Here is a 22,568-nt window from a genome sequence, read left to right as displayed (position 1 = left end):
AAATCTGTATAAACCTGTGGAAAGCCTTGGAAAAATACATAAGCAGCAGCCACTGATGGAACTACTGGAAGAGGGGTAATCTGCAGAACAATCCGAGACTTGTTTCTCTTGGACATCCCTTTTGATGACACTCTTCTTTCTCACACAGGGGCTTGCCCTTGTGATCATCCTCTGTGCACAATTCAATGTGCACACAGCAGGGATGGTCGGAAAGGGGTCCCTGTGACTCAGAGTTGGATTTCAAAAGCATGCTGTCAAGGAAGATTAAGCCTGGCATCTGAGGATCAGCAAGATCTGGAACGCTCTCCAAACAGAGCGGCAGGGTCCGAGTTCCTCTGAGGGGTCTCATCATCTTGGCACCTGCCATTCTCAGTTCCCAACCATCCTCATGGTGCTCCCTGCCATGCCCATGTGCTCCCAACCACCCCAGCATTGCTCCAATGCCTTTGGAGAAGATGCCCGTTGCTAGTCCCGCTTGCAGGCCGTACCTGTGCGTGTATAGGTGGCTGTGTCAGGTGCTCAGGACACACATAAAGAGCAAACACCACAGAGCTGGTATCTGCCTGTCTGCTGCAGAGCAGCTCCATAGCTAGGTCCAAGCCTGCCCCCACCTCCACTGCAGTCCTTGGAGCTCCCACCCTGGGAATCCAACACCACCAAAGTGATTTAGATGCCTTTTCCCCCCCTCCTAGAGCCGTGCTTTGCATAAGCCCCAGGTACAGCAGCACTAAATCAGTTTGCAAAGACAGAGCTGTGCCTGGCAGCATAAGCAGGACCTGAGAGAGATGTGACAGCAGGAGAAACGACCCAGTTAGTGCCTGAGCCTGGACCCTGTGAGCCTTTGCAGCACCCTGCTGACCACTGCAGCTCTGCCAGCCTGGGGACAGCAGTGCCTCTGAGCACGAGGTGTTGCAGGATTGGAAGATGAAGATCACTAAGGTGTGATATAAAGGTACCCACGCATCCAGTCCCAGCAGCTCTGGTGGCTCTGGAGCTGGAATCACAGGATCCAGGGTTCACGCTCCTGTAAGATTGCTTTCTGTGATCTCTGGAATGCCAGACAACGTGCCTTCTACAGACACTGTCCTTTGCCATCTATAGCACCCCTGTCCTCTGCCACTCTGCACATGAAGGTGATCCAGGCCACACTGACAGTCAGTGAATGGGAATCATTTCCCTGCACACATCCCTGTGTGTAGATGCTACTACTTTAGGAGGGGATGTTCCCTGCACTCAGCCCTTGATGGTACCAACCTGATCTCTATGATGAAGCCACAAGACAGAAGCTGCTGCTACATGGATCCACTCAGCCCAGCTGCTCCAGGTCCACAGTAGAGTTTGAGTTGCAGGGTTTTTTCCTTGAAAGGACAAAGAGCAAAAGGGAATCAGCAGAACAGTAAACTCAAAAGCATTCTGCACCCCATCAGCTAGGGGACGCACAGATTCTGTTACCCAAGGCACTGCACTACTTTGCTATTCCTTGTTATTGCCAGTGTTGCTTCTCCTGAGCACCCTTCTGACACAACTCCAACCCAGGCAGCCTTGCAGCGAGCAGCTCCTTAGAGCACACTGATCCCCATGACCAGCAGGAATCATGCTCTGTCCGATCAGCCTGAATCAAAGGGCCTGGGTTTTAATTTGCCTCTGATGCACAGCCCAAGCCTGGGCACATTCACGATGATTGCGTAGCCAAATAAGTTATGATCAAAGCCCACGTTGCCCCACTGAGAGAAATGACACTCAGAGACATCCCTGTGTTCCCATGATCAAATGCTTCTGAGACACCCATCATTCGGATGAAGCCCTTTGCTCAGTAAAGGAGAGGTGCTGCTCCCCAAGGCTGGAGCCACAAGGCCCACGGCTGAGCACGGCTCAGGATGGATCTGTGATGGATGCTGAGGGAAGGAGGAGGATCTGCTCAGGAAGAGCAGGAGGGCATCCCAGCAATAAACCTGCTGTAGCAAAGACAATGGTAAAGGGACTGTGCAGCTTGCAAATGGGGGTAGCTTTGGGCACCACCAAGCTGCAGGTTTCATGGGCTCACTGGGAATGCCCACAGGGGACACCTGGGCACATCAGTTGAAACACAGCTTAAGTGGCCATTAAAAACACCCCCTAACACTTCCACATGTGTCTTGAGGCATCTCATGGGGCAGCCCAAGCTGAGATAGAGTTGGGAGGGGACCTCCTGCCATTAGACAACTCTCCAGTCCTGCAGATCACCCCCAGGTTTCCTTGGCTCTCTCCTGGTGCCTTCTCTGAGCAGAGATACCACCCAGGGAGTCAACCGGTCACTCCCCATCTCCTCTTCCTCCCTAGCACTGTGCAGATGGCAAATGATGGAGCTGCCAGGCAGAAGCTTGTCTTGCCTACAAGCAAAGCCAGCAGTGCCGCCCTCTGGAAACCTTGCCTCCCTTCTGCAGATGTGCTTTGTCAGTGCGCTGACACCAAGCAGTGTGGTGGGAGTTTCGCTCCTTTATTCCATGGAATCAATTCCTGCCCTAAGAGCAGAGAGGAGAGATGAACACCAAGGCACAGCAGTACAGGAGGGAGGAAACCACACGCACACACAGCTCCCGGAGAGGCTATCATGCTCAGAGTGCGGTTAAGATACTGAGTCCCTTGTTGACACACTGTCCCCTCTCGCCACTTGCTTTCCTGGCTCTGGCAGACCCCGTGAGATGCTCAGGGTCTGGACATGCCTTTTCCTGGTTCTAAGAGATATAAACCCTTGGCTCTATCCTGGAAATGCTGAGGCCTTGGAAAACAAACCCTGGCTGTGCTGCTGGCTTTGCCCATGGAGAAACTGGCTGATAGTCACAGGCAACAAAGCTTTTGTTTATTCCTTTCCTCCTTTCTACTTGTATCTTCTTCTCTTGGTACTGAGCACAGCCAAGAGTCTGAAGGAGGCGCAAGGCTGCACATCAACACAGCCTTGTTGACTCAGAGTGACCAAGCACCTGATGGGAATTCTCCCACATCAACAACCTTCCAGAAGTGGAAACCACACAGAAATACCCTCCCATCACACACAGCTCCTGAGCCCTCCTCAACAGCTCAAGACCTGGAGCCGCAGCAACAGGCAGCTGTGCCCACCACTCGCAACCACATCAAGGACGAGGTCTGGTCAAGCAGAGGGAAAGGCAGATGCTGTTCCATCCCTCTCTTCCTGGCAAGACACAGTGCCCTGTTCAAAGACAGCAAGAGATTTGGAATCCCTCTGGTCACCCTGGAGGTGGCACTTACGCAGCTGAACTGGTCCCTGCTGCGTCAATGATGGAGCTCTACAAGGGTTGTAGGGTAATTTGGCCTCAGCAACCCAAGGTTTAACAAATCTTCCCATTCAACTTCTCACTCTTAAAACAGGAATGTGGACTGTCTATCCCCAAGCTGAACTATGAAAGTGTCAACAGAAAAATAACAGGTTCCTCTAGAGCTCCTCCGTGATGTTCCTGGTCTTAGAAGATGTACTTTCTTCAGAAAAGGCTAGAGAAAGCCTTGGTGGAGACTGCATCCTGCCATCTATTGCTGTCCCATTTCTGTCTTTCTGCTCTCCACTAGCTGTGAGCAGCTTGCAGGGAAAACATGCCTGAAAACTCGTGTGTGCTCACAACTTGTAGCTGGGGGACACCTGTAAATCAGGGCTTTGCGCAGCAGATCCTCCTAGTCCCTATTCTCTATGAAGAGCAGGACGGGGTGATGAAGGTGAGGCCTTTAAAGGCAGAGGACAGTAAATCCACATGGCACTCACTCCATTGTCTGAAGATTCATGGCTCTGTTCTCTGAAGGTCAGCTTCATCTGTTCTAGTCAATTAAGAACAATCTATCGCTTCTCCCTCTGCACCCTCGCTGGCCGTATGCTCCTTGTCAGCAGGAGCCCATTGGTCATGCACAAGTCAGAACTGCTCAGTGTCCCGGAGACATGCAGCGAGAAGAGCAGGAGGAGGCAGATCCTTCACCTCTCAATGGGCTCCCAGGGTTCCTGCTCCTCTGACAGGCTGAGGACTGGCAGAAGGGGGAGTCTCCGGTGTGATATAAGCACCAAGGAGCGGTTTGCAGTGTGGGAACGGGAGAGGGACCTTCCAGCCACACCACACAACAACCCCGACACCTCACAGCTGCTGTTGCAGTGCTGCTCCCACAGATCTCACAGGGAACTCTCCATCACTCTCATATGACCACATCTCCTTCATCCTTGAGTGCCGCGCCACTGGCTCACAGACAGGAATACAGCCCCCTGCCCCACCTTCCCTGTCCTGCCTGGAACCCTGTGACTTTTGTTACCTTCTCTGCTCACAGCTGCTGGAGGTGTCCTCAAAGGAAGAGCTACTCATCTCCCCTTGCATGGCTGTTTGGGGTATTCCCCTCTTTGCAGTCCAAGGCAGCAGTACACCTCATGCAATTCTCTCCCTTGAATGCTGGAGCAACTCAGGAGAGGCTGGGTCTTAGGGATGGCAGGAGGCAAAGAAGGGCTGTTAGGAAGTGGAGACAGAGGCAGGAGAGAGGTGAGAGCTCCAGATGCCTGACAGACCCCGGTGCCACACTGAGCATGCTAAAACCCGGGTTCAGGAACTAACTTTGTGGTCTGAGATTGAAACCCTTAACCTAAAGCTATTTAGTCCTGTCTGCTCCCTTGGTGGCATCTCTAAGGAAGGCCAAGGAAATCGCCTCTGTAATTTGCAGGAGTCAGCGGCCCTTGGGATCCCACATCATTTATGCCACTGAAACCAGTAGCCAAGCCAGGACTACAACCCTGACCTGCTGACCCACAGCTGAGACCAGAGTCTAAGAGTGCCCTTCCAGTGGCTTTGGGTTCTGCAGAGTATCACAAAACATCCTGAAGACAAAGCTCACATTCAACTTAGGACAGTTTTCCTGACAATAAACCAGCCCCAGGTGATGTGGGCAGTGTTCCATCAGGGGACAGAAGCAGGACAGTGTTGGGGCAGTGGTATTGAGGTCTCTGATGGAGAGATGAAGGGATGGCGACCTCAGCCATGCCCCTGGAGCTTGGGCTGCTGGCTCAGTCTGCATCCTCAGACCCAGCAGGGACCAGGAACTGAGGCTCATTCTTCCTCTATGGAACAAGAAGGTAGAAGAGGTTCTAGCCCCCCTGGTCCCGTCTCTTCTTGTCTATTTTGTTAGCTCATTTGGTTTGTTTGGTTTTGAGCAGCCCTCAATGCTGTGCTTTGGAGAGAGCAAAGGAAAGGTACAAAGATGAGTTAATGAGAACGATTACTCAGTGGGAGCTGCTGCTGCTCACCTCCTAACAAGTGTAAGGCACAGACTTGCAAAAACAAGGCTTTCTCTGATGATTATGTTCGGGGGGATTAACTTGGGAAACTTTGCTTAAAACCTGCAGTGATCTTATTGGAAACTCAGTCAGCGAGCAGGCAAGAACAGGGGAAAAACATACCTTGTTTAAAGTTCATCTGCTGGGAGCTGGACTAGGGCAGACCAGAGATGTGCAGTGCTTCCTCTGCTGTCCCTGGGTTACTCACCATCAAACAGGAGATGTGACAGCTCCCCGGAAGCTCAGCAAGGAAGAGCCGCTTTGCAGAAGCGTTTTGTCCCATCATTGCTGCAGTCCACAAAGCAAATCCCACACAACCTGGGCCAGGGCTGGGGAAGGACTGGGCCATGAGCTCCTGCGGTGGATGCTGGCTCTGGCACTGCGGATAGACTCCTTTACAACTACAGTCAGCTTTCCTAGTGATTAGCACTGTGTCTGTGCCTGAGAACTCATCATTGGCCTCTCGACACTGGGATGTGATGCCCAAGCTTGGCACATAACGCCTGCCATTTAATGTCCCCACCAAGCCACAGAGAAACCAAATGGACTGGAAAACTGGCCCAGGATCAGTGCTTTCCTTCCATTCTGGCACCCACGGAATTCAGGACTGCTCTCCGTTTCCAGCCTGGCATCCCAACCAACCTCCTGCTCAGGAAGAGCAGCAGTGCCAGACGTGGTTGCCTCTCCCTGTACCATTGGTGGTGGGATGGGGCCTCTCTGATGCCTCCTGGCCAGGGAGAACACCCTTACCCCAGGGGCTCTGCCCCAGCACAAGTGCAAGGGTCATCTCCCTTTGGGGCTGGTGCCACAGGCCTGCCACTAGCTCAGACAGATGGTGAGCAAGCCCGGCTCCATCTCCTGTGGCTGCTTGGCCACTCAGATTGCTGTTCAGGCCAACCCAAATTCAGCTGGCAGGTGTCCATACCCCAAATGCAAACATTTTGGCAGGAGAGGCTGTGAGCAGAGTGGATGAGACTCTGCATTCCCCACGGAAGCCAGGCAGAGGGGTCTGCCCCACAACAGCTCAGGGGATCTCCTCACTTGGATGAACCAAATCTGATGCTCAGCAGCTCTTCCCTCTGCTGGCTCCCATCCTCAGTTGCATTTCAGGCATCAGTAGCCCCATGCTTTCTGCCAGGACTGGCCCTGCTTTTCCAGGGCAGCATCCCAGAGCATTGGCCATGCTGTCTGCATTTCCCTCACCTTCAAAACCATTCTCCATGATCCATGGCTGTTTCACCCTTTCTTCCCCACTGACCCCTGAGCTCCAGGGTCTTGCTATGGTCTGTAGTTAGCAATCAGTGCTAATCAACTCCTGGCTGCCATTCATAAAGCTCTTGGTGTTTTCCGACTTTTTCTGCTGTGCTGTCTTCCAATCTGACCCCTTCAGTGCCTCCTTCACCCCCTCTTTTAAATCTGGCAGCTCTTTGGATGGAGGAGCACCCACAAGGCACATCCCATTCCATCCCAAGAGATAACCCTTAAACCTGGTTGAAAACTGGTGACCCAGGTGCTCTATGTGGTGCTTTGCTTCACTGCAAGTATTGGAGGAGAGGGGTCCCACCACCATGTCCTCTCCTCTGCGTTCTGAGAACGGAGCTCCCCCATACTCTCCCATCCTGCTGCCAGGTCAAGGGAGGCACCAGCCCTGAGGTCAGTGCTGCTGTGGCACAGTGGCTCTTGTAGGGGCTGCAGGGGTTTTCCTGCCACCTTTAAATCCCAGTGTCCAGAAACTGAAATCAGAGTCCTCTTCTACCCAAACCTGTAATCTGCTTTGTACACAGCCAGTCCTTGTGACAGTAAAACTCACATCACTTGTTCATGCTGCTCCGCTTCCTAGGGAAAAGGAAGAAATGGGGTTACCATGCTCTCAGGGAATGAGGAAACAATTATAGCCTTCTCTATATATGCAAAAGAATCCTTTATCAGGCTGCATTTAGGGCTAGAGGTCTTCAGAAAGCAATGCGCTTAAAAATGAAGTAAGAAGCCTCAAGAAATGTTTATATGCCATCTCTACTTACAGGCAATTAGAGCAGGACATAAGATCTGGGTTTATGTGGAGCCTTTTTTGCTTGCTTTCTTTTCCAGCTTGTTTTAATCATACAGCTCTTGTAGCACAGCAATGCACCTAGCATGATAACTAAATACAGGAGGAGCACTCACTCCATAAGAACTCTAATCAATACCACTGGGCAGACAGAGCCAGAAACATGTCAAAACGGAGCTGGGAATTGGAAGAAAGTAACAGATGTCATTCAAAACCTCAAGGCGTGATGAAGGGCTAAATCATGCCCTGCCTGGGTGAGCAGGATGAGAGCTGCAAGACCAGTGCCTGGGAGAGGAGAATTCATACTAATACCTGGTGTCAGGTATTAGATGCAAGGGTAAAGGAGTGATGGGAAAGCAACAACAAGGAAACTTGCCCAGCCAGCACTGTTGCACCTGCAGAAGAAATAGGGATGAGATAACATGTGTAAAACAGCCAATGGAAGTGTGGGCAGCAGGGATGCACAGGAACCACAGGATGAGGGGAGAAGGGGGAGGTTACCCACTGCTGGAGACAGAGAGTGGCCACTGTTGTGGGTGACAGCAGGAGCCTCCTAAAAGGGGGTAGCAGAAGATTTATGAGCATAGCGATGATGGAAGGCAGTTATCCGTGACCATCTTAGACCTTGGCAGTGAAAGGATGCGGGGCTGTATCCAGTGCACAGGTTGGAAGATTTACTGCCACTGTTCTGCAGTGTAATCACAAAATGAGCCTGCCCCAGCTGGCTGGGCTCTGTGGGAAGGGCCTCAAGCTCCTGCCTGTGCTTTAAGAGCTGGTTAGGGCTGAGCCACACCAGTCAGAGAGGGCCAGCTCCCAGCCAGCCACAGAGGGAGGTTAAATAACACAGGAGTCACTGCAGAGAGCCTCAGCATCTCTCCCAAAGACCAGCAAGGGTCAGGAAGCTGCCAGCCTGCTGCAGCCTGAATACAGGATGTACCAAAGCTCAGCTCAAAGGCTCCAAAGGCTCAACAAACTCAGCTTCTGAGGTCTTCACACTGGTCTCACCCAGTGGCACACATCAGCAGCACACACCAGCAGCCCCGGGCATCCCTGCTCCCACAGCCTTGATTAATGGTGCTGCATTTCCAGGCCAGCCACTGCAATGCCCCTCATCCCAGCCACAGAAAAGAGGAGACAGCAACAGGGTAAACTGAGGACCCTCCTCCCCAAGCCTGGGGTCCACATGAGAGGGGCCACTGCCACCTCCCAGAAATCAGCACTGACAGCAAGGAAGGAAGCCCCAGGCTCCAGCCAAGGACACTGGGGCATAAGGGGCCAGGGGAAGAGCAACCACAACCACTGTAGCCCTTGTATCCCCAGAGGCCAGCCATGGGAGATGCCTGCCTCCCCCCCAACAAGCCACGTCATGCTCTCCCTAAGAGAGAAGGAAAGCAGGTAAGCAATGTTTACAAGCCCATATGGAGGGGCTGGGATGCTGCTCAATCTTCAGCGCAAAAAAAAAAGTGCACATTTTATGGTATAAATATTTTGGTTTGCCTCCCCCTCTCCAGCCCACAGGCTCCAGCACAGAAACCACAACAGCAGCCCTTATTCACAGCCTTTCTGGCAACCAGCTCCCTCTGATCCCCACAGTCACCCGTGTTTGCTGCCACAAAGCCTACACAAACACACCTCGCTGGGGCAGGACCCTCCAAACCTGTGTGTGACCCCTGCAAAGGCCCATGTGCCTCCAGGGCACTGCTGTGAAGAAGATGGGGTTCTGATAGAGTGGAGGGGGCTTTCAGCTCCTGGAAGGTGCAGCTCCTCCCAGGGACCAGAGTTAGACCCAAGGAGGCTGCCTTGCAGCACCACCTGGCTCTCATGGAGCTGTTTGGTACTCTTTGTTCCTGTTATCCCCCATGGCAGACGAGAGCTGAGTCCATTCCCTTTCCTGCTTATGGCCTGAAAACTGGTGCTTGCTCTGAAATTAAATCAATGGCTGCAATGCAATGGGGAATTTGCCCTGCCAGCTGTGCTACCCTGCAGCACTCCCAACACAAGCCCCTCCCATCAGCAGCACAGCATCTCCCCGGGATGCATCCTTACTGTGCCGGGTCATACTCCTACCCATAGAACACATTCACCAGCCCGCTCCCAAGCCAGAAGCCACCCCAGTTTCCAGTCTCTTCCTCTTTTCCTCCTCCCCATGCCATGGAAGAAGCACTTGGCACCAGAGCCATTGTCTGTCACAGCAGGAGCAGCATCCACAATGATTTGCCAGCAGTGTGGGCAAGAGGGGTTGTATCTCCTTTAACAGAGAATCTATGGCCATGTCTTACCATCACTGGATGCAGAGAGGCACGAGTGTCCACCTCCCAGGGGTGCACAGCCCCAGAACTTTCTCCAAAGCCTCAGGTGAGTGTGATGGGAATTTGGTGGTGTGAAAACGCATTCATTAGATTAACATGGAGAGAAGAGGAAACCCATCAAGGGTTTCTTCACCAAGTCTTCCTGCAACAAGGAAAAGAGAGGGAGAGAGAATTTGCCCAACGAGAATAACATTAAAAGCAGGTTTTTTCCACCAGTGTATACTTCATGGGTTTTAAAACTGGAGAAATGAGACTGGGTCCTGCCTCCCCCAGCCCTGCCCTGGTTGGGAATGCAGCCAACCAGGCCCAGCCCTTCACCCTGCCCCTCTGCACAGCTCCCAAGGAGAGACCTGGAGCAGCTCTTCCAGGCCCCGGGCTGTCTCCAGACCTCCGGAGCATTTAACCTGAAGCTCTCACTCATGCAGCGCCTCCCTGCGCGTCTGCTCCAAAGCTGCACATCCAACCCAAAACCCGAGCTTGGGATCCGCGCTCACCTCGGCAAACATTTGTTTTGTGCTCTAATAGCAAGGTGAGCACGCTATTCCCCTGTGTAAACATCCACGCTCCAGACATAAGCACTTCTAAGCTGTGCCGCACTCCTCTCTTGAAACAGCCGCTTCCTAGGTGAAATCTGCTGCATCCTCCTGTGTCAACAGGACCGGTGCTTAGTGCTGTCACGGTCTCCTCTGAAATGTCTTTTGTCTTGGATGGGAACAGTTCAAGGGTGGCTATTTATCCATGTAAATGCATCCCCTACTTGTAGGTGCGCTCTGCTCCTTGTGCCATCCCAGCAGATGGGGCTGCAAAGCAGGAGTAGGAAGAAAAGGATGACGAACAGCGTACATACAAAAGAAGAAAGAGGGGTTACAACACATAGCGGGTTTACCCTCACAGACTAATGTGATAACTGTCTTGAAAGAGAAAGGCAAAGGGAACAAGGCAGTCTCACCTCTCTGCTCTTAGTGCTGATGCCCTGTGGGAGATGGTGACCAAATCAGGAATACGTAGGGAGTGGGAGAACCCAAAACCAGCCAAAAGTCCTGGAATGGGAAGCATGAGGCTGGAGGGAAGGTACCAGCAGAGCTCCCTGCAGAGCAGGTTTGTGACCCATACCAATTCCTTTCATTCATGACCTCATGCTGAAGATATTTGAGGCTAGCACAAAGCCAGGAGGCAGCAGGAGCAGATGGAGGGTACACAGCCCATCACCCACCAGAAGACAGCTTGGAGCCCACCAGGAGGGGGAACAAGGACTGCATATCTCTTCAGTTTATGTTTCTGTTGAGATGTTAATTCACAGAGTATTGAAATGAGCCCCCAGGGCTGGAAAGGAGAAAGCTCCTATGCCTCCTATAGCACATAAACCACCCTATGATTCTGCGATAACCCACTCCATGCCACAGGACAGAGTCATTGTGTCCTCTCTATAGATGGGAAACTGAGGCAGGAAGTGAAATTATTTGCCCAGGGTAACTCATATTAAAGAAGGTCAAAAAAGAGCAGAGAAGGGCTCCTGATTGAGCTGGTGAATGAAGGGCACATGGTATAAAAGGGGTATAGAAGAACATAGCTTGGTCGGCCTTGGTAAGACAAACTGGCAGTGATGTGATTTTTTTCTCTATAAATACATCTGAAGGGTAAACAGGGAGGGAAAAGCTATTTAAGCTGAAGGACAATAGTGGCACAAGAAAGCATCCATATTAATGCTTGAAGAAGTAAAAAAGCCGGTTATGGGGAGAAGGAAGGGAGGAATGAATGACCTGAAGGAAAGAGAGGTGGGACAAACCACAGAGATGCTGTCAGGCAGGGGCCGAAGGGGAGGATTCCCATGAGATCCCAAGGATTCCCTTGCAGAGCTCAGGGTCCACATACTTCCCACCTGACAGGATTAAACAGACAGCCAAGATTAGACACTCTTTGGCACCAGGTAAGAGAAGGATCAGGGAACGCAGGGTCACAGAGGCATAGCAGCAGAGATGCTCAGTGCAGGACCTGAGTGGGGTGTGCAGGAAACACTGGGGAACAAGCTGCTGCCAACACAAGCAGGAAAACAAGTGCCTGAGCCCACAGGAGAAGATGATGCCCTCAACCCCCACACTGATGCCCCTGGGCTGTGCATGGGCACAGGGGTCCAGACCCTCAAAGATGTCACCAGCCAGCACAGCATCCTCAGCACATCCCATGTGCTCTTCTGTCTGCTTGGCTCAGAAGCAGAGCCAGACATTACTTCCTCAGCCTCCCCTTCTAGGAGCAAGCTGGGATTTCCATAACCATTAAAAACAAGCCTTTGTTATTAGCTCTGTGAATTATTAATTCTCTCATAATTGATGCACGAGGGTTAACGGCCACAGCACAGCTCCCCAGCTCACCCATCTGCAAACACTGCTCCACTTCTGCTCACCGCCTCAGCATTAAAGATGCATCGGGGCTGATAAATGTCTCTGGTGCACTGATCACCACGAGCCTGTTGAGCAAAGCACTCGGAGCATGGATACCTCCCTCGGGAAGGGCTGTGCCATGGAGGAAGGCATCTTCTCACAGCCCAGCCCATCCCCTGCTCCTGCCACTGAGCACAGGCACCTTCCTGGAGATGGTATCTGAGCCATCCTCCGATAACTCAGTCCCCTCAGGCTCTTTGCGTCTGCCCTCTCTCTTTTCTGCAGAACATGACACACTGACACCTGCCCCCATCCCCTTTCTCTTCTGTCTAGCAAACAGCCTGTGGGTCGACAGAGCTGGAGGTTCTGGGTCTTCTGCTGTGGAAGAGATGGTTGAGAAAGGAGCCTGCAGAGCCAGAGAAGATGCCTCCATCACAGCCCGCAGAGGGGTGCATCCCAGGATGCACAAAGAGGTGGAGTGGATTTCAGTTGCCTTCAGTGGTTTCAAAGAGGGAGATGGGGAGTATCTCAGCTAATTAATAAAACCAAGAGGAAATTAGCAGCTGCTCTGAAGCTGCTCAACTCTTTTGATCCTTTCTCAGACCGGCCCTGAAGAAATACAGCGATTCCAGAGTATGAGGCTTCCTCAAACTCAATTGACTTTTAAGGCAGAGAGCCATGCTGGGAACACCTGAGGAACAGGATCCCATCAGGTATTACAGGATGCCTTAAGGTCTCCCTAACAAGCTCACTGGTCGTTAGACTGGTGAAAAACAAACCAACCCAGGCAAATCCAGGCTTAAAAATCAACCTGCCAGGGATCAACACCTGGGAAGCTTTTATTCCTTGTCCCACCAAAACCCCCTCCCATTAACACCCCTCCAGCAGGCTATATCCACCAGGTCACCCTGTACCTGAGTACCCCAAGGCTGCTTGTCCTGTACCTTTTTCCTTTTCCAAAACTGCCTCCCCTTCTAGCAGCAGGCTTCAGGGAAGGGCAGGTTTCAGTTACGGCTGAGTTTCATTTAAACCTGGGATATGGCAGCACTCACACACAGATTGGATCAGGAGGCTGTAAGAGCAGCAGTTACACACACACATACACACACACACACACACACACACACACACACACACACACTCACTCACTCACTCACTCACTCACTCACTCACTCACTCTCACTCCATGAGATTGCTCCAAGCAGCTTTTCACTGGCTAAGATGGGGACTGAAAAAGGTTTAATTCAAGACATGCAATGTCCTGGCTCTAGCTCGGAGCTCTAAATCCAGTAGCTGAGATTGGGGCTAGTGGAGCTGCTCCCATCTCACCACTCAGGGGATTTAAAACAAGGAGAGAAAAAAGGAAGCATTAAACATACATTGTCTGGGCTAATCCTGGCCCAGCACTGAAGCACACTTAAAATGACCCTGCTCTAAGCTTTGTCTCTCTCATTTGATGTTTCTCTTATTCGAGGATCTTTCTGGCTTCAACATCTATTTCTCTGTCAACAGCCTTCAGTGCATCTCTCTTGCTATCTTTAGTCTCGGTTTATTGATCTCTCATTCCTATCTATCCATCTAATTCTTTTGTGCTGATTTCTGCCTGTCACTCGATTTACTGCAGCACGCCTCTCCTGATTTACAATGTGTAGCTCATGTCAGACTCCTTTTCCACATTTCCCCTTCCCTGGTGAGGAGTGACACCAAACAGGGAGCCGTGTGGCAGCCTACAGTGTCCAAAAGAATACCCCCCATCCCTTGGCAGGGCTGGAGCATCCCCTTGGCTGCACCTAGGAAAGGGATAAATATAAACCTGAGCGGTGATGTCAGACCCTCTGCCCTGTGACTGCACCTTATCAGAGGAGATTAGTCAGAACCTCGATCTTAATGCTGTCTCTGAATCCAAAACACCGGCATACCCTTGGAGATAAGGGCATCTTTGACAGCAGTGTCAGCTCAGTATCAGGGTGCAGCAGGGCAAAGCAGGGAACAGGGAAAGGCAGATGAAAGGAAATCAGACTGAGAAAAGGGGGAGGATGGAAGCACGCCCTCAGAGCTGCTCTTGGTTTATTTTCACCTTTCATGTCTTTGAAAGTGAACTGGGAAAAAGAGAGGCCAAGAACAAAGCCCCATCACTTACCCTGGCTTGTTAACTCATGATGGTTAATGTGGGCCATGCTGTGGCAAGCGGCACAAAGCGAAGAACAAGGATCCTCTGTCCAGAGCGGGTGGTAAGATCCCTCCTAACTCAGCAGACAGCCACGTTCCAGAGGGCTTCAGCTGATGGATGCCCAGCTTGCATGGCCACCCCTCCCCAGGGCTTGGCAGGGCTGAAGACCTCACATAGGGTCTGCTCCAAGTTGGGATGCTTTTCTGTGGGACCCAGCACTCCGGAGGCCCCACCTCTGGACACCCCCAAAGCACAGGTTTAGTGTGCATGTAGCGTATGGAGAGTGACACCCACAAGCACTGGGATGTCCAACTGTCATGAAGTTTGGCGAGTTGAGCGGGGCAGTGCATGGCAGCACAACAGTCACCTTGGGTCGGGTGCTGGGATTTTCTGGGCTGTTGCTTGGCTCTGGAGATAACACGACCTGTGCTGTCACCCTGAGGTGTATCAGCAGGAAGCTTTGCCATCCTCCTGGTCCAAGACCAAGGTTGGGGTAGGGAAAAGGAGTAACAGCCACCTACTCCATGCAAGCAGGTCCATAAGTCTGAGTTCTCACAGCTATGCCCTTCGTGTCTGGCAGAAAGCAATCAAGCCAAGGTCAGCTTACAGGGAACCTTTGCCACTGTTCTGCAGTAGAAAGGTTTCCATAAACTTTGGTGGTTGGGTTTTTTTATATTAAGGGACATTTTCCCTCACTTTGTCTTTCACAAAAGGTCATTTTAAAGACAGCAGCCCACTGGCACCCATCATTCAGTGGCTCTGACAAGCCAAAGGAACTGTCAGACCGCATTGTGCCTCCTGGCTACATTCAAGGTTTGGCATTCAATGTTTTTTCTTTTCCTAATGGAGTTTTCCCTTCAAGACCAGTGCACTATCAGAACCCAGAGAGCAGCAGCACAAGGCAGACCTTCACACAAGTCTTACCATTCAATTCACTGCAGTAGGAAATCTCAAAGCAGACATTATCCAGGTCACAGGATACAGAGCAGTCCCAAACTTATACGTATCTGGATAATGGTGAAATTGGCAGGTTGAATAGGAATAAGACTCACTGAATGAGTCCACGGAGGATGCGAGAGGTGGCCCAGGGACCCTTGTTTGAGACAGCCATCAGCTGGGGACTGGAAACCTGGAGAGAGGGAGAAGGCAGAAGGGAAGCAGAGAAGGCTCTTTGTGGAGTAAAATACTTGCTGTTCATAAGTGTGACATAAATAGACGATTACAGAGTCCTCAGTTGAGGTAGGGTGAGCTACCGAAGGCCCCAGAATAAGCTGCAGTGGCAGCATTACGAGCCCACGCCTCGAAGATGTGGGCACAGAGGATGCAAAGGCCACACATCTCAGGGATGGCAATGCAAACGTGGGAGTTGAGCAAAATCCTCCCAGGGGAACAGGACCATCAGAGAGCCGATGTCCCAGGTATGCGCAAGGCATCGGATCTACTCAAGTTACATATGTAACATAAACTCGCATCCCAGTGAAGAAAGAGCCAAGCATAAGGCCTGTTGGAACACAAAACCAGCCTCAAGTGAGAGAAGGAAAAAACCTACATGGTGAATGCCACCCTGGCCAAGACCTGAGGAGGGTAATGGCTCATTGCCCCTACTGCCTGCTCCCAAGGCACCCAGGGGGAGCCCAGTGCCATGGGGGAAATACCAGCGTTTACTTGCACAGCAGCTTGTAACTGCAGCTCTGCTGATGGTATTTGTTAAGTATTGATTGTAGGATCAATAGCTGTCAGCGTTAGTATCACTTTAACTGGACTAACAATAACAACTCGTCATTGCATTTTTGCTTATACTGTTTAAAGTTTTAATTAGACTAACAATAAATCCTTGGTTTGGCACAAGGAAGTGAGTTTGGCTTTTGGTGGATAACATCCCCCAGCTCAGCTAATGCACCTCTGTCCTGCCCTGCCTCCTGGGATGGATGGGACGCAGGGAGCTCAACACCACCCCATTCACAGAGACCCTTCTCAGCTCTCCCTCCCTGCAAAGCAACACGTGTGGGTCAGGGAACAGACTATCTCATCCCTTCCACCTTGCAGAGCTGCCCACCACAGCCATTGTGACTTCTGAAAGCCTTCAGCAGCCAGTCCCCACCTTGATTAAAGGCCTTGGCACACGAAGGCACAGTGGAAAAGCAGGGAGCTTTAATCTCAGTCTGTTGCTAATACCGCTGCAGAGGCAAGTTAAGCAGACAGCAGTGACAGCTCACATCAGCAGTGCCACATTCTCAGGAGCGGCCCAGCTCAGAAGCAGCAAAGGGAGGCTTTAAACTTCTGCAAAGGGCAAGTCTGCCCATAGGAAAGTACCTCTATACCCACACAGACAGCAGCCTGTTACCAGTTTGTATAAGCTCCTCAGAGTATTACACCTGTAGCAGCAGGGAGTCGTTTGCTCCCACCCATGGAGATCAGCAGGATCACTCTTTAGGGCAGAGGACATCCTCCTGTGGCTGCTGGGATCTGATCAATGCATTAACCTATCTCTGAGCAGGGCTGGAAGGATGCTGCAGGGCTGGAAAAGGGCTGAGTTCAGGGCATCTGCCCATAAACAAGAGCTCAGCCGCACACCAACCCCAAGCAAGGTCCATCCCTCTATGCTACATCCCCTGCAGCTTCCCACAGGATGCTCCTGGGGACAGATGTGACAGGTACTGTCCTGAAGGCTGGCACGGGCCTGAGAGATCCCCACACTCTACCTCACTGTGCAATGCTAAAACTTGCCATTGTGTGGGGCTGCAAAACCCCTCTGTGTTCCCATGCCGGCTTCCCCTTCTCAGTCCCTTTTCCCACTAGGAAAACCAGGTGAAGACACAGAGGAGCTTGGTCAAGAGCTGGGTGGCCCCATGCCCCTCATCTCAACAGGGGCACTTCGCTCAGCTCCCCCCCAGCACCCCAAACAAGACAGGCATTGCTCCTTTGTATGTCCCCCCACCTCTTCTCTTCAGCCCCTATCCTGGTGCCTGGCAGCCTCCCAGGGGCAAGAAACATCCTGTGCTTAGAGCCCACCACAACATGCTCACTTTCAATTTGCTTACCCAGGCAATAAAGCAGAAATGAGAAATGGCAGCTAATTAAAAGTATTGATTCATGTGGCATTCAAAACTCTTCTGAACAAGCCGGTGGGAAAGGGGGATGAGGAGCCTGGGAGAAAAGGGGATAGCAGGATTGCGATGCTCCACATGGGTGTATCTTTGCTCCGTGTGATTTCTTACCATGGGGAAGACTCTTCCGCACTAACAGTGCTCCTACAACGCACTGTCCCCAAGACACTGGGTCTTTTCTTCACCAAAGAAGTCTCCTAGATTCCCATTACACCAGCTCCATGTGAACCCTCGCTGAAGCTTGGCATTCCCCATGAATTTGTAAGCCTAGCTGATGGCAAACCCCCTGAAATGAGAGAGAAGCACGGTTGGGATGTGCTTCTACAGCATGCTCAAAGGTCACCACCTGCAGTCCCTTCTGACCTTCACATCTTGAAGCCATATGCAAACACCCAGCAGATGTTGTCTTTGTGACTCAGGTACATGCAGGACTAGGAGGGTGCTTGGGGCCAGCAAATACAGACAACTTCTAGTCTACAGCTCATCTGCTCTGCTACAAGATGGGTTTTAGCACTGAAGTTGGAGCCTGTAGCTTGCATGGGAATGGGAGCAGGGGAGATGGAGCCCATCACCGGGGACTTGGGTTTCTTTCAGTAGAAACACGCAGCTCCTGAGATGAGGCAGGTGGTTGTGATGAGATGGGAGCTGAGGCTGCCCATTCCTGGCCATTGCAGGTCCGTCTGGAGAGGAAGATGGCTGCTGAATCCTCACTTCTCAACAGGAGCAGAAACTTTGTGACTCAGGAGACAAGTGAGGAGCATCTAGACAGCACTCTGCCAGTGACAGAGCTATGAATAGGCTCAGAAGCACCCACAGCCACCCATGAGGTGAGAAACTGCTGCTTTCCTGCTCTGCATTACCATGTCACCATCTCCCCACCCCTCTGTCTTGTGTAGCTTCCGGCAGCTGTCCTCCTGGGGCCGGAAAAAGAGCCAGACACTGGGACTGGGAGCTTGCTCCCCATCCCTCTGATCACACACACCAAGCAGATGCCATCATGGCCTAGATTACACAGGCAGCAGGGTACCCAAGTGCAGCATCACCATCTGAGGGCTCAGAAGCAAGGATGCTCCTGCAGGCAAGGATGTTGGATAGGCATCTCTGGATATGCTCCAAAAACTTCCCAGAAAAGTGCCAGAGTGCCTCCAAAACTTCTTACCCTCAGAACTACCCTGGCAACCTCCTCAGCAAGGTTTGCAACCACATCATGGGCATGGGAGGATCTTCACCCTCTGCCTGGTGTGTTATCAGGGCTTCCTCTGAGCTCCAGGGAAAGCCATGAGGGATTGCAGGCACAGGTTTAGATTCCTTCTTCTCCTCCTCCTCCAGCCTATCTTGCTTTCCTCTCCTCCATCCAAGCTATGGCAGACCATCCCACCAAGCAAAGCACTGCGGCAGCTCTTCCTAGAGCACAGCGGCCACCCCTCTGGTGCCCCCCCATCCCACATCACACACTGGGATCACAGCACTGGAGGAGATCAAAGGTTCTGCTACAACTGCAGGTAATCCAGCCAGGCAGGCAGAGGGATGCGCTCTCCATCACAGACTCTATCTGTCTCCAAGAAGGATAAGCCTAAATCCTCTGCTGTATTTCCCCTCCCTCCCCTCTCTAGTCCCGAAGATGTGATGTGACTTGTGGCTGAGACCAACAGGCAATGTTCAGGAACAGGTCCAGGAAAAAACTGTTGCTTGGGGCAGGGAGGGGACAAGGGCGACTGAAGCCATAAAGGAAGGGAAGGATACCCGCAGTCTACAAGCATCCCTCTTTGCAGATCCTGGCTCTGCAGGCTCTCACCCTAAATAAACCATGTGGAGGGGCCATGTCTCCCACCCCAGAGTTTGGCAGAACCAGCCAAGGTGGATGTCCCCACAGGAGGTGGCAAGCTTACGGGCAACCAGTCCTGTGTCAGTGTCATCAGAGCCCAGCCTGGATCCTGCCTTCAAGACTCAACTCAGACCCTACCACTGCAACCCTGCTAAGGAGGAGGACAACAGGAAGAGACCCATGATGCAGTAAGGAGGCCTTCCCCCTCAGGAGCCCCAGGCCAGTGGGTTCTGGGGAGAAGGGGTTTTGGGAAAGCATGCCAGGTTTTCCCTCCATCCCTCCAAGGGAGATGGCTGAGGTGGCTTCACCTCCTGCTCACCCATCACCCTGAGCTGCTGTCATGGCAACACACACTGATGAAGGAAGCAATGGGTGCTTCTGCTTGTTTAACCGAGGAGGAGGTGCACCCTCCTATTTGAACAGGGAAGGAGAAGGGAGCAAGTGAGACAGTTGGCATGGGAGCTCACACAGAGGCTGACCTGGACCTGCATGATGCCACCTGTGAGAGGAGTACAATGGTCAGCCACTGCGGCTCCACTCCTATGGCTGAGAAACGTGCTCATGGTGATGAGGACACTGCTCCACACCACATGAACAGAGGTTGACCTCCACAGGATGAAACTGAGACTGAGCACCCACCATGACATGCTGGGTGCTCAGCACCAACCTCCCCCTCCAAAGGGCAGAACACACCTCAGTGAGTCAAGACTCAATAAAACACTTCAGGAAGGTCCCCAGATATTCACCAGGGGCTGCAAAGAAAACACACGCTGCCCAGCACCACCGGAAGCCCTTCGACAGTAGCTCCTATGCTGGTGGGTGGTGGCTGTCCTCTCCAGCCATCACCCAGGAGCAGCCACAGGACATCCAGCATCGCCCATGGGCCATGAGAAGCTGCTGAGCATAGAGCCTTTCCTTTGAAACCCCACTCATACCTGCAGGGGAAGGAGGCAGTGCTTTGATTTCAGAGCTCTTGAATCCAAATGAGCATAAGCAAGCCATCCCCGCGCCAGGGAAGAGCTGCATGGCAGTCCAGTGACCTTCTACACCACCTCCACATCCCAGCCCCCAGAGAACAGGGGGAAATCTTGCTCGCAGCAGCTCTCTGCATGCAGTGCCTCACTACTGGGAAGGCAGTACCAGCAGCAGGCGGGCGGTCTTGGTTCCCTCCGGCACAGAGGAGGCAGGAGCTGGAGGAGGGAAAACTATTTAAGGAGTGCTGAGAGGGGCCCATGCTGCAGAGCTGCCTCCAAACTTTGCTGATTTTCGAGCTGAGCCCATAGGAGAGACACAAGGCAGTCAGGAGCACAGAGCCCCCTGCTTCACACCACTGAGGTCCTGGCTGGGCAGCCAGACCGCATCTCGGCAGTGCAGACTGCTGCAGTGACACACCATGGAGAAGACCGTCACCAAGCTCAGCAGTGCTAAGAGCAGCTGCACTGCTGCCCCTCTCACGCCACACACCAGACCCACAGCCATCAGGTATCGCAGTGAGTCGTGAGCCAACCATCCTCACAGCCCTGTGTCCCACACCTTTCCCCAGCACTGCCTGCACAACAGACCCTCCCACCAGGGCTGTGGTGCAAGACACAGAAGCTGCAGGCTTCATGCCAGACTCTGGGCTCAAAGCCAGGCCCACTCTGCAATCCAGTGGTCAAACCCCATACGAACCCTGCCTGCAGCCTGCTGACCTAAATTAGCTCTGGCGAAGGGGCAAAGGCAGATGCTCTCCTGTGCTGCAGTCTCAGCCCTGCTGCCCTCTGCCTAAGGAGAAGAGGGGCTTGCTCACAGTCACCAAAGTGGCTTCTTCATGAACCTCTTAAGAAAATCAAGAAGCAGGCAGGAGGGAGGCAGGGGTTATCACTGCTGCTCCCTGGCACGTCTCTCCATTCCCCCCAGCTGTGAACTGGGTACTTACGTTTCCCAAAGGCGGATGAGAGCTTTTTCTGGCTATCATCCAGCAATGATGATTTCATTCCTAGAAGCGATGCTCAGAGGGGAGGGAAACCCAGTTCCACATAACACATTCATGGCTGGTACACCTGAGAATCCCAGCCTTTCTCCTGCAGCTCTGGTTCGATGGCACTGGAATGGAATGGATGGCACTGGAACCCTGCTGAGGCACATACATTTCCCCCTGGTCTGACCTCAATATGTTTCATCTATATTTGATGTCTCCCACCCACATCACACAGTTGAGAAAGCCTCTGTGGTATGGGGCATTATATTTTGCAATGGGAGAGACCTAAAAGAAGGAAACGACCGGTAATACACAGATAAAACAGTTTAATGTGTCGCTGTGCATGGGCAAGCCTCTGCAAGGTGCTGAGCAGACCCTTACACTGGGCACCCTCAGCTTTTCCTCCTGGATGTCAGCCCTGATGAGCAGCCTTAAGCAGCCCACTGCTCCCCATCTCCAGGAGAGGCTATGGGGGGATAGGTACCTACCGAAACCATCTGTAAAATGAGCAGCAGCCAAAGCTGTATCTGATGTGCCCCATGTCCACCCTGCTGGGAACTGAGTGCAGCTGTGTGCTCCACTCCAACATCTGCCTGTCCTGTGCACCCAAAGAGCCATGGAGCTGCTGCTAATTTCATTAGCAGGCCTGTCAAGTGGTTCATCAGTCTCTGATTTCCTGGCTTGTCGCCGCGAGGAAACAAGCAGGATCTGCTCTGCATTCACAAAGCCACCCTCTGGGGTAATTTGTCTGAAGGTTTACAATTTCCCGTGTGGACTATTATCCGGGATTAGAAGTGGGGGAGCGAGGGGGGTTGCTTCCTTTTGGGTTTTTCCCCTGGAATAAGCCTGAATATCCCCTAAACTGCCAGTTCCCCAGCCCGGAGGCAGGAGTTTCCCTGTCCCCGGGCCAGGCGGGATCACAGGCACCCGCTGCCCCAGGCTGGCTGCATGCCCTGGCCAGCCCTGCTCCGCAGCAGCAGCAGAGATGCAAAGCCCCCAGGCTCTCAAGCGAGAGGGGCACGGATTAGGTGCATGGGGCAGGCAAAAGGGAACTGAGAATCATAGAAACAACCAGGTTGGAAAAGACCTTTAAGATCATTAGTCCAACCGTTACCCCAGGACTGCCAAGGCCCCCACTGCCCCATGGCACTGCGGGCCTCATCTGTATGGTTTGTGAACGCTTCCAGGGACGGTGACTCCAGCACTGCCCTGGCCAGCCTGTTCCAATGCCTGAGCACTCTCCCTGCAGGGAGCTCCGGCTCCATCGGGAATCACTCCAGGTTCCCGTGCCCGGCGCTTGGCATCGCAGCGGGACGCGAACCCAGGTACCCAGCGAGGGTCCGGCTGCTGCGGCCGCCGCCGTCCCCTGCGGCTCCGGGCTCGGCGGCTGCAGGCGCGGCGGTTCGGCGGCTCACAGCACCCCCTGCTGGCGGCCGCGCCGCACTAGCAAGGCGACAGCGGCTGCTCGGGGCGGCAGCT

The 22,568-nt window shown here is 52.7% G+C and overlaps 1 long non-coding RNA gene across 1 annotated transcript in view; it reads left to right on the top strand.

Moving 5' to 3' along the window:
• LOC133265431 (uncharacterized) overlaps positions 1–22,568 on the top strand; it is a 223,902-nt gene that overhangs the window by 31,723 nt on the left and 169,611 nt on the right. The gene's annotated exons all lie outside the window — the stretch shown is intronic.

This window comes from Pezoporus flaviventris, unplaced genomic scaffold, assembly GCF_033815535.1.
Source record: "Pezoporus flaviventris isolate CSIRO_AGI_PZ_B2104156 unplaced genomic scaffold, CSIRO_AGI_Pfla_v1 ptg000005l, whole genome shotgun sequence".
Lineage (NCBI taxonomy): Eukaryota > Metazoa > Chordata > Aves > Psittaciformes > Psittacidae > Pezoporus > Pezoporus flaviventris.
This window is presented reverse-complemented; position numbering and strand designations above follow the sequence as displayed.